The sequence below is a fragment of the Corythoichthys intestinalis genome, chromosome 1 (assembly GCF_030265065.1).
Source record: "Corythoichthys intestinalis isolate RoL2023-P3 chromosome 1, ASM3026506v1, whole genome shotgun sequence".
Classification (NCBI taxonomy): Eukaryota; Metazoa; Chordata; class Actinopteri; order Syngnathiformes; family Syngnathidae; genus Corythoichthys; species Corythoichthys intestinalis.
The window spans coordinates 80,517,210-80,528,066 of NC_080395.1; the positions used below are offsets into that span (position 1 = coordinate 80,517,210).

Below are 10,857 nucleotides of genomic sequence, written 5' to 3' on the forward strand. Positions count from 1 at the left end.
ACATCAAGGAGTAGTCGAGATTTTCTTTTTCATATATTTACCCTTTTAAACGTCCCCCCCCCCCCCCTAATTTTCTTTGTTTGGATCGATTATGAATCATCTAACATAACGGGGAAAATGCGACAGTAACAAACAAATACAGTTAAGCGATAGTTATGAGGTAGATATCTGTGACTTATTTACAGACGCCAATTGTTTTCATTGTGACGTAATGTAATTAAAAGTTTAAAATATGTCATGTTTAAAAATGATTCAAAATTAAAATAAATATATTCAATAATAATATTAAAATAATAAAAAATTAAAAATATTTTTTTTAAGTCGTTTTTCTTAAACGAAATATTAGACACAGTTTAATGATTCTAAACTCAAAATGGCAGACATTTTGGATAATAAATATAATTACTTTCTTTTTATGGCTTGGCAGAAACAAAAACGGTTGCGTGACGTCTGTAAACGGGGGTTTCCAGGGTAAAACGGACCAACTAAAAATAGTTCGGGGGCTTAATGCGCCATGAATCTGCTATGGCAGCATATAGACATATTGTTCTATCAAACACATCGGTTCTTTTGGCTCAAAATGCTACAGTTTATTTTAAAGAAGGGTGCAAGAGCAGAAACTGCTTTTTCAGTCTTGTCTGTGTTTTCCGCCATATATTAACGTTATATAGGCATCTTTGAGTGAACATCGAGTAAAATTCAAGTGACTCAAGGCCGGGCCAAGTGTTCTCTTTTTGGGGGAATCAATATATGGTCTCCCTACTGTTAGCATCATATCAAAACAAATGAATGTGTCAACAGTGAATGTAGTGGTTTGAAGGGAGATGGCGTGCAAATGTTCACTGAAGTTGGTTTATAGTTAAAATGATGTTGTTTAATGTTTAATAAACTAACACATTAAGAGGTCAGTGAATGTTGACTATATTTCTGTAGTCTACGTTATTTACCAGATACTAAATGTGTGTACATGTATGCACACCTGCACATGAGCCCCACAAAATAATTTGTTTTCATCTTCCTGTGCTCTCTAACCAGAGCCGCTGTAGTGATCAGCACGTCTGAGCCAAATCGTCACAAGTAGAATGTTCTACACTTTTTTTGTTATTATCATTTCGACAATATTTTATTGTTTGTGATGTTAAATTTATATTATCTTGCACATATCTAATGTGGTATAATAATCATAATAACGTTGATATTAAATAAAGAGTCATTTTCATTGGTGAATGACTTTTTGTCATGTGTGGATACATGGTTAAATAAAAAAGGGTTCGATTGATAAATAACATGTTGTTTCATCATTTAAAAAACAAATCATTAAAAAAACAGATTTGGATTTAACATTTTAATTTCGTAGGGTGCGTAATTTTTGAGCCATAGGACAACGGGAGATGAACAACGTTACGATCGCACCTGAAATAAAACGTTGGTTGCGCTTTTGATATTTGACCACGAGATGGAAACAACGTACTTTATAACAATGTCTGAATTGCGTCGTGCTCGCAGTTTTTGGTTTTGTTCATGTATTTTAACTAGATTGCTGGTTTCTTTTCTAAATACAACCCAAACACGGGACTAAGCGTATTGTTTATTCCCCCTGTGAGTGCCGTTGGGCAGAAAGTAAAGTTAAAATAATAATAATAAAATGTAATGCTTTGTCACCAAAGCTGAAGTTGATAAAAAACTAAGAACATCATGTTTTAGCCTACACTCAAAGTTGTCTATCATAGTGTATCATATGGGATTTTTCATTATGTACAATTCGGTTCAAAAGTCTGGGGTCAAAGCGACCCCAAACTTTTGAACGGTAGTGTATGTATAACAAAACTACATACTGTGGTATTGAAAGTTCCCAAATGGCTTTAAAACAGAAAAAAAAAAACTTTATTTATATTACATATACATTCATATATGCTGTTTTTTTTTTTTTTTTTTTTTTTTTTAACTGTTTTGTTGGGGGTAAGCAATTGAGCAGATAATTGGAACAACAGTTATTAGGATGGGCAGGGCTGCAGGCAAGCAGATAGATGGGCAGGCAGGCCAAAAGACAGGCAGGCAGATAGATACATTCCTATTCTGAGTGCCCTGCTGCCACTTTAAAGGGTACCACGAATAGAAAGACATGTAGTTCTTAAACGATAAATTCTAGTACGAGTTATAATCATTTGATCTTAAAACCCCTCTTAATGTTTTCGTTTTAATACAAGTTGCAAAATTTTAAATCAAAAAAGTAACTAGTAGCTCGCCATTGTTGTTGATGTCGCAGGGCGGCGATGTCACATGAGTACACTGCTGTACTTCCACAGTGTCACTCTTTAACTATGTTAGGTAGTGATTTAAATACACCACAAGGTGTCAGTGGCGAGTATTAAATTATCAAGCCAATGACTACATTTGTCCCTCGACGGACGCCGTAGTTTCCTTTTTCGTGCGGGTCCATTTGTGCCTTACGTTCATTTGTACGTTGTCTTCACAACATACAAGACTCCTGACATAGTTTGTATATTGTGACTAAATATTGCCATCCAGTGTATTTGTTGAGCTAAACGAGTTGCTAAAATGTTTAAATACAGTTTCACCAAAGTCTTATGCGTATTTTGCATAATTCAGTGACGTGCGGTCAGGGGAGGCTCTGCCTCACCTGTCATCATGACAAAAAAGTAATTATAGCATTGATTTTTTATTCATATTTGTCCATTGCTCTTTATGTATGACTCATTTCAAACATTTTTATAGTCAAAATCGCTGAATTTGCCTATTTCCTGTTCAAATAAAGAAATGAAACGAGAGGTGCGGCAGCAACGAGTAAAGCCTCACCTCTGATTGCGCAATCCATAACAAACCGGGTTGATACATGGAATTGGAGCGTGCTGGTTGCCGTACATCTGCATGTCGCCATTATAATGTTTCCACATACGTTTATTTGACCTGATTTTCCACAGTCTGGCTAATGTCTTTATCCCTTAAAGTTTAATGTTTGTTAGCGACATATTTAGTTTTGCTGATGGGAAATAAAACCGCAGTGAAAAGGCACAGGCTGCGGCAGATAGTACTCTGCCGCACTGCAAAGGGGCGTACGTGAAACTAGACTTTCCGTTAAAAGTGGACGCGGTTAACACAACACCGGAGCTAAAAGGTTTGCTTCAAACTACGGGACAGAAGATAACTCGCGCTTTTCAAACGGACTGGTACACCGGAAAAGACTGGCTATGTGGCTGTCCTTCGAAAAATCGCCTTTGCTGCTTTCCCTGCCTTTTCTTCTCAACTTGTGCCAATGTCTGGACTAACACGAGATATTGTGACATTAAAAAACTACCACGAAGCCTCAGCAAATATGAGAGCTCGACCACTCACATTCAAAGCCTGATTGCTTTAAAAACTTTTGGAAGCTCAAGGATCGATTTGGCTTTGAAGAACAGCGGAAGCTCAACGGTAGCATCCTCAAGGCTAAGGTAAAAGAAAACCGAAAGAGTTTGAAAGACCTCATTAATGCAACCTGCATCCTAGCTAAACAGGAGTTAACATTTCGTGGTGAAAGCGTGTAAGCTCTTCTAAACGTGGCATATATGTAGAACGATTACATGGTTTTGCTGAGAAAGATGAAAGGTTAGCTAGACATTTGGACACGTCCACTGTGTTTTCTGGCATGTCAAACAGAACACAGAACGATCTAATTGAAGCAATCCTCTCCATTGAGGCGGAGAGATTTTTTTTTAAAGTAAAGGAAAATAAGGAGGACTTTTACAAAAAGGGCGTAGGTTTGCATAGGGACGGTAGGTACATAACACTACCAACTTTTCAGGATGCTAAAATTGTCCCCACAAACTTTTAATTAGCCTTACCTTTTTTGCATGATATAATGTTCAGTTATATAGAGAATTTAGATCTTTCAATAGTTCCATATGTTGTAAGGATAGAATTGACCCTACCATTATTAAGTGAATCATTTTCATTATGTTTATGTTTGCTAATAAAAACCAGACATTTATTCAGGAAGTTTTCAAAATGTTTCTTTAGTATTTTTTGAAAACAAAGGTTTGAATCGAACAGTGTATCATCTGAACCAATGCACGTAAAAGTTATTATCAGAAGATAAGGATTTATTTTGCATTGATCATTTTGCCTATTAATTAATTAGGTTCATATACATGAGAAATGTGGCCCTTTGCCCCCTTCATCCAATCTGTTTGGTCTAATTGATGTCCCGTCCCCAGCAAAAAGTGTACCTACATGCAAGTTATGCTGTTATATCGTCCCTACGAATGTTGAGACCAAACCTATGCCCTTCCAAAGTAACGCCGGTTTTTGTGGTGAAGGACAGGCGCAAGACCACAAACAGTTTTCATTTCAATCTTATAAAAAAAAAAAATAATAATAATAATAATAAAAAAAGAGCTTAGACCAAGAAAAATACAATAGAATATTTAAAAACTCAATTTTGGCCTTAAATAAAATATTCTTTGTATATTCTTTTTGGACAAGCGTTCAGGAGGCATCCAAACCAGATGGCCGAACCCCCTCAGCTGGCTCCTCACAATGCGGAGGAGTAGCGGCTCGATCCTCCATCCCGGATGATCACTTTTTCACAATTATCCAAGAATGAACTCTTTACACTCTGCGTAGTAAAATCGGGGACGCGGCGTCCCCTTGATATGTGTTGGCCATAACGTCTGTTGTACCATAAAGAAAATAAATAATTTTTGGGCAGTACATAGACGAATAGTAGCTCTTTCATTCAATACCAGATGTCCTGACAGATCCAGATACCTGTTGCATTGTACCCAAATGAGTTTTCCGCAGAGCCAGGCGGTTTACCAAAAATTGACCGTTACCAAAATTCTTCACGATGACCGACGTAATTTTGACCATGTCGGTAAATTTGGTCATTTAATAAAACAAGTGAATATAGTCTTTTCATCCCGCTTTGACGCTGTGTTGTTCGGCTACGTTCGTTCCCCTTTAAGAAAGCAGTCAGTGTGTTTACATGTGAAGTCACGTGGTTATCAGGAAATCAAGCAAACAGCAGCCCAGTAGGCTAACGCTAGCGGCTAATGCTACAAGCAAACGTGATGGAGTCGGGCTTAAGGGAGCTTAGCCAAACTTTCACCCGACATTAAGTAGACTCTTGGCGGCCTCCAGGCAGGCTTTCACCCGCTTTCCTCACGATTTCATGAGAGGGTGCTTCTATTGCTTTCTACTGGCTGACGCTAGCGGCTAACGCTACAAATGAACGTGATGGAGTCTGATAGCGGCTCTAACCTTGTCAAAACGGCTGAACTTAATGAGTGGATTGGGCACCGACTGCATCTAGCAATTAGTATGTCGCGTTATTTTGTATCTGTGTGTGTGTGTGTGATTTCTTTGACAGCTTTTATGATGGTAAAGCATTCACCATAAATTATAATCCAACAGTGGGGCTTATAATATCACCATTTAATGGCCACCGCTATTTTTCTGTATGTGCTTGCTTTATTCTCTGTCATTACTGCCATCATAAAATCTTAAACGCTTCATTGGCATAAGAGCAATATAGCTTTAGCGTGTGTGTCTCTGTGGTGGGGGTGCATATGTGCGTGCATGTATTTAAAAAAATGCTCTGAAAAAAAGAAGAAAAAAAAAACAAAAAACAGAAACATTGAAGTAAAAAGCAAAAAGTAATAATGTCACATCAGCCATGAACAATAAGTTGTCTGTTTGAAGTGTACTGTTCAAGTCGTATGTCATTTGTGTTACAATGACATGTTTGCACAGTCGTCGTATTGATTTGTATAATGTTGTTCAAGTCATACTAGCTGTTATAAATGTTCACACTTGAATTCTTACTGTTTACAAGACATTTTCATATACTTAATGTTTAGACTGCATGTACAATTGTTAAACATGTTAAATTGAAAGCTGGTAAATAAAAAAGAGAAACAGTACAGAAAAGCAGTTTCTTTTCAGGTCAGTCACGTCAGCCTCTCGCCATAGTACACGCACACACACACCCACGCATCCCCCACCCCACACACACACAATTTAGTTTTTGTGTCTCAGTTTTTGTGTTTGTTTTTGTGTCTGTCTGTTTGTCAGTTTTTGTGTTTGTTTGTCTATCTGTCAGTTTGTATATTTGTTCGTGCCATGTGAGAGAATATTGTCAAAAGCTGGAGAGGTCATTAGCAAAAAGAGGAACCGGCTGAAACCAAATGCTGCTGAGATGATTCTGTTTTTAAATAAAAATGTGTGAAACACCCAAATCCCCATCCCAGTGTCACTAGCATTCTATACACCTACCATCAAGAGTTCCCTATTGCACAAGCATTTGCGTATTTCATTTAAAAGTAACACAACAGCTTTTTTTTGTTTGTTTGTTTTCATTATTATTATTATTATTTATTTATTTTTTTTATTAATCTGGGGGAAGAATAAAGAATACATTTCAGGCTAGTGGTCAAACCCACTACTGCTCGCACATCAGACATAGTATATAACCACCATACCACCCACAGGTTTCATTGTTCAGATGACACTTGGTCATTTGGTTAGATGACAATTCAATATATTTTTGTCCAGAAGATGTCACCACACTGAATTGTGTCAAATGCCTCGTAGCACGGAACCATCTCAACACATTTGCTTCAGCGGTACAGAAAGCAGCGGTGAAGCAGTGTCGTCTGTCGTGACTCACCACACTGATTCGTGGCAAATGCTTCATAACACTGAATGAACCATTTCGACACGTTGCTTGATATATATTTACTGCTTCAGAAAGCTAAGGTTTCTCCATCACTAGTACGACCCTAATTTCCAAATGTTCCACGTGACGTTGAGACGTGTTTGATGCACGAATTCTTCTTTGTTTGTATGTTTGTTTTCTTTTGATGCACGAGTTCTTTAGAGCGTCATCCTCCAGCCTTTGTGTCGTTGGACGTGCGTGCGTGCGTGCGTGACGTAGTCAAGCTTGTGTGTCTGTCACAGAGCGAAAGAGGCTTGCGTCGTATTAAATTCTCCTCTGAAGTTTATCTGGCTGATCTTCTATCTGGACCTGAGAGATGAAGAAGGCACAATCGCTCCTTTTCCAAGCGTTGACCGTGCTTGGCATTTGGGCTTCGCTTGGTGAGTTCACGTTTTTATTTGACTTCAAGGTGCCTCACTGCAAACGTTGTTGGGACTGGATTTGTTTCTTCAGATCATTAGGGGATCAATATAAAAGGGCATTTTATTGGCCCCACCTCGGGGAAATGTATACTTGTCAGATTACTAGACATATTAAGCAAACTGTCAGTCTCATTTGAAACAATGGAAACAATACGTTATACATCCGCGGTTTTGAGACACTTTCTGATCCGACTGTGAACTTTTGAAAAAAGGGTGTAGTAAAGCCTATTTAAAACTAACGACTGACTTTAAGCATTGATATGCCACTCATTTAACTCACTGACCGCCACTGACTGAAAACCTGAAACATTCACTTCGGTTTGCCTTGGAAGGCTGCAAATGGATTGGACGTCTAGCACCGTCATTGGCACAGAAACGTGAGAATCCATAGCCAGTCCTCCCAGTTAAGAATAAGCGCACTTCTGTTGTTGTCAGTAGTAAGCTAAACGAACCAAAATTATACATTAATACAAATGTATATATATAACTATTTTAAAACTATTAAAATTATTATGAATTAAAAAAAAATAACACTAAATATTACTATTAAATTGTATAATAATAATTTTAATTTAATAATAATAAATTTAATAAATTCATAATAATTTATTTTTTAATTTAATTTTATAGTATTATATAATACTATATTATTATTAGTAGTAGTATTACTAAATATAATAACACTAAATATATAATACTAAGTATTGACTAATGGCAGTTAAATACTCTTGTAGTTTAGTTTTGGTTAGTTTTAGTTTTACACTAAAGGGTCATAGTATTTACCTATGATATAAATAAATATCTACTTTTTTTAATTCCATTATAATCTTAATGATTTTTTAATCAATAAATTATCAATAAACCCAATAGATTTGTATTAATGTATAATTGTATTTTTTCATATATAAATAAAATTAACATTAAAAAATAAAAAATAAATACATATATGTTACAGTTCTACATGGACTGAGGTTTTCAATGCAACGCTTCACATTCCAGGTGTTTTGTTTCACATTGCGAGATGGATAATTTTGTATGTGGTGCTTGTGTGTGTGTTTTGTCATAATGTATCAAACGTAGGAAGAGAATGTCCAAAAGACATGTGCTTCAACACAACAGAAAACTTAGCTCCAAAACCATTGTCTGTGATCTCAATTGATCTGGATCATGAATACATATAGGTTGAGGTGCTGGAGGGGGAGGGATAATTGAACTTTTAATGACCGAAGGGAAAACAAACAACAACAAAAAACCTGCAGTTGAACACAATCTTGATGACTTTTACAATTGTTGTTACAATATGATTAACACCCCCCACCAACACAAACCTATATAAAGACAAACCGAACACTTTAAAATGCAACTTTTTTTCACCTCGACCTATAACCTTACTCACCTTGTCTTCACTGATGCAAAAGCATCTATTGCACTTTCATATGACAGTTGTTTTGGAAGGGCACTTCTTTCCTGGACTTGGTGGGCTTGGACTTGGTGCTGATGTGGATAAGTTCGCTGTAAAATGACACATTTCAAAGGTAAAGCGTTGGTCAACAACATGTCACTTGTATTCTGCTTGCCTTTAGCCAAAGCATCGAAAGCGTTACTCTTTGCACATCCTAAGTGTGTGTGGGTGTGTGCGTGCGTGTGTGTGTGTGTGTTTCAGACAACCCTATGCTGAGAGCTACAAACTCTTTTGTGAACAAGTGATCCGTCAAAGGATTATCGTTGACAAAGAAGTGCTCAGAATGGACAAGCCAAGAAGGTTGTTCGTGAACATCGTGAAGAACCATGAGGATCTTGATGCTTCAGACTACAGGTAATTTATAAATATTCATACTAAAAAGTATTTTTTTTTTTTTTTTATTTAGTCTCTGAAAAAAAGCCTTGAGAGAACGTTTCATTTTGTTCTCTTTGGTGTATTTGTGTGAATGAGAAATATAAGCGCAAGAGTGAATGTATTATGTGGGTGTGTGTGATGTGAATATGTGTGTCTTGTGCTCATCTTTCCCTTTAACTTTGTTTCAGGCGGGATATGCTGAAAAGAAGATTGAAGTGTGATTTCCCCCAATTAGTTTTTTATGGGGAGAGATTTGTCTCAAAAATATTCTCACAAATGCTTTCGCGATTCACACATATCTTTTGTAGATGCACAAATATATCAGAGATTTTCACATGTATTTTCGAGATCCACAAATATATCCATGAGTTTCACATGTGTTTTTGTAATTCACAAGTATATCCTCGAAATTCACATGTGTTTTTTTTATGTAGTGCGTGCACTCATCATGAATTATTGTTTGTAAGCATTCGAATTGTATATGGGAATCAGCGGCCGCGTGCATTTATTTTTGAGACAAACATAACAAGAAACGGTCAAATTTTCTCACACAAGCGCATTCGCGATTCACACATGTGTTTTTCGAATTCACAAATACATCCGCGATTCTCACAAATACATTAGTGATTTTCACACGTGTTTTTCAGATCCACAAATACGTCCGCGTTTTCCTCGTGTGTTTTTTAAATCCACAAATACTTCCGCAAATGTCGCATGTTTTTTTAATGATGTGCGCGCAATTATCATGACTTGACATTTTTTAAGCATTCAGTTTTGCTTGTGAATTGCTGGAGCTGTGTTTTTTTTTTTTTTTTTTTTTTTTTTAAACAGCGAACACGCGCATTTCTTTTTGAGACAAACGTCACTCGATGTTTCACCAAGATTTTCTCACACACAGTAAACCAAGAATTTTCACGTGTCTCAAATAACCTCCGCCTCAGTCCGATAGGCGGCAGTATTGAGCGCATAGAAAGGTCAAAAGTGCCCATCAACACAGATGGCAAATGGTGTTCTACTTATGTAGCGCTTTTCCACCTTTCAAGGCGCTCAAAGCGCTTTACACTACATCGCCATCTACATACAGGTGACGCAGCACCAGGAGCAATGTGGGGTTCAGTATCTTGCTCAAGGATACTTAGGCGAGTTCATCAGGGCAGAGAATTGCACAACCTCTGGGTTGGGGGACAACTACTCTACCGCAGAGCCACGCCATCCCCATCCCCATCCCCAGGTCACATACGGACACCTAGCGGGTGACATTACACCGGGCAACAGATAAACAGGTGTCTTGGGTCCGTTGGAAAACCTACCCTATTCCATTTTTTGTTTTTATGTGTGTTAATAAAAAAAAAAAAAAAAAAAAAAGAGAAATGAATCATCTCCCGTTTCCCAATTAAAAACTGCTAATTCAATAACGGAAACGAGACTTAATCCATTTTACCAATTACTGGTTTTGAGCTGAAGTCGAAAAACAAAATATGTCCAATATTTGTTTTTATTAACAAAAAAAAAAAAAACAACAGCACAAATATGCCAGGGGGTTATAAACATTTCAAACATTGCACATCAGGAAAATAACAAAACAAAACAAAAACAAAAAAACAATGAATAATGCTGTGAGCAATTATTCACAAAGAGATTCAAGTTTTTCCACAAATATTGTTATTTTCCGCTTTTAGATTATTTGATTTTTTAAACAGATTTATGTAGCACACAGTCTCGTTATGAAAGTGAGAAAAAGAAGGTAACAGCTTGCTAAATTTACATTTGTGTAGGTAGAATTTCGACAAAATGACAAGATTAATAATAGAAACAATCTCTTTCTTGAGATTCTTATAGAAACAAAAACAAAAAAGACATTTTCCCATTTGAGTTTGAAGTCC

General features: G+C 36.7%; 1 long non-coding RNA gene across 8 annotated transcripts in view; it reads left to right on the forward strand.

The window, feature by feature from the left end:
* The first annotated feature begins 6,612 nt into the window (after positions 1-6,612).
* Positions 6,613-10,857, forward strand: part of LOC130920287 (uncharacterized) — a 9,998-nt gene continuing 5,753 nt past the window's right edge. Inside the window, exons 1-4 of one of the 8 annotated variants that reach the window (XR_009064135.1) lie at positions 6,617-7,095; positions 8,556-8,672; positions 8,801-8,953; positions 9,163-10,857. The exon at positions 9,163-10,857 is cut by the window's right edge and continues 1,918 nt beyond it. This is a non-coding gene — a long non-coding RNA (uncharacterized LOC130920287). Of the gene's footprint in view, positions 8,673-8,800; positions 8,954-9,162 lie in introns of all 8 variants that reach the window. The other 7 variants (XR_009064132.1, XR_009064136.1, XR_009064137.1 and 4 more) reach the window with 7 other exon arrangements.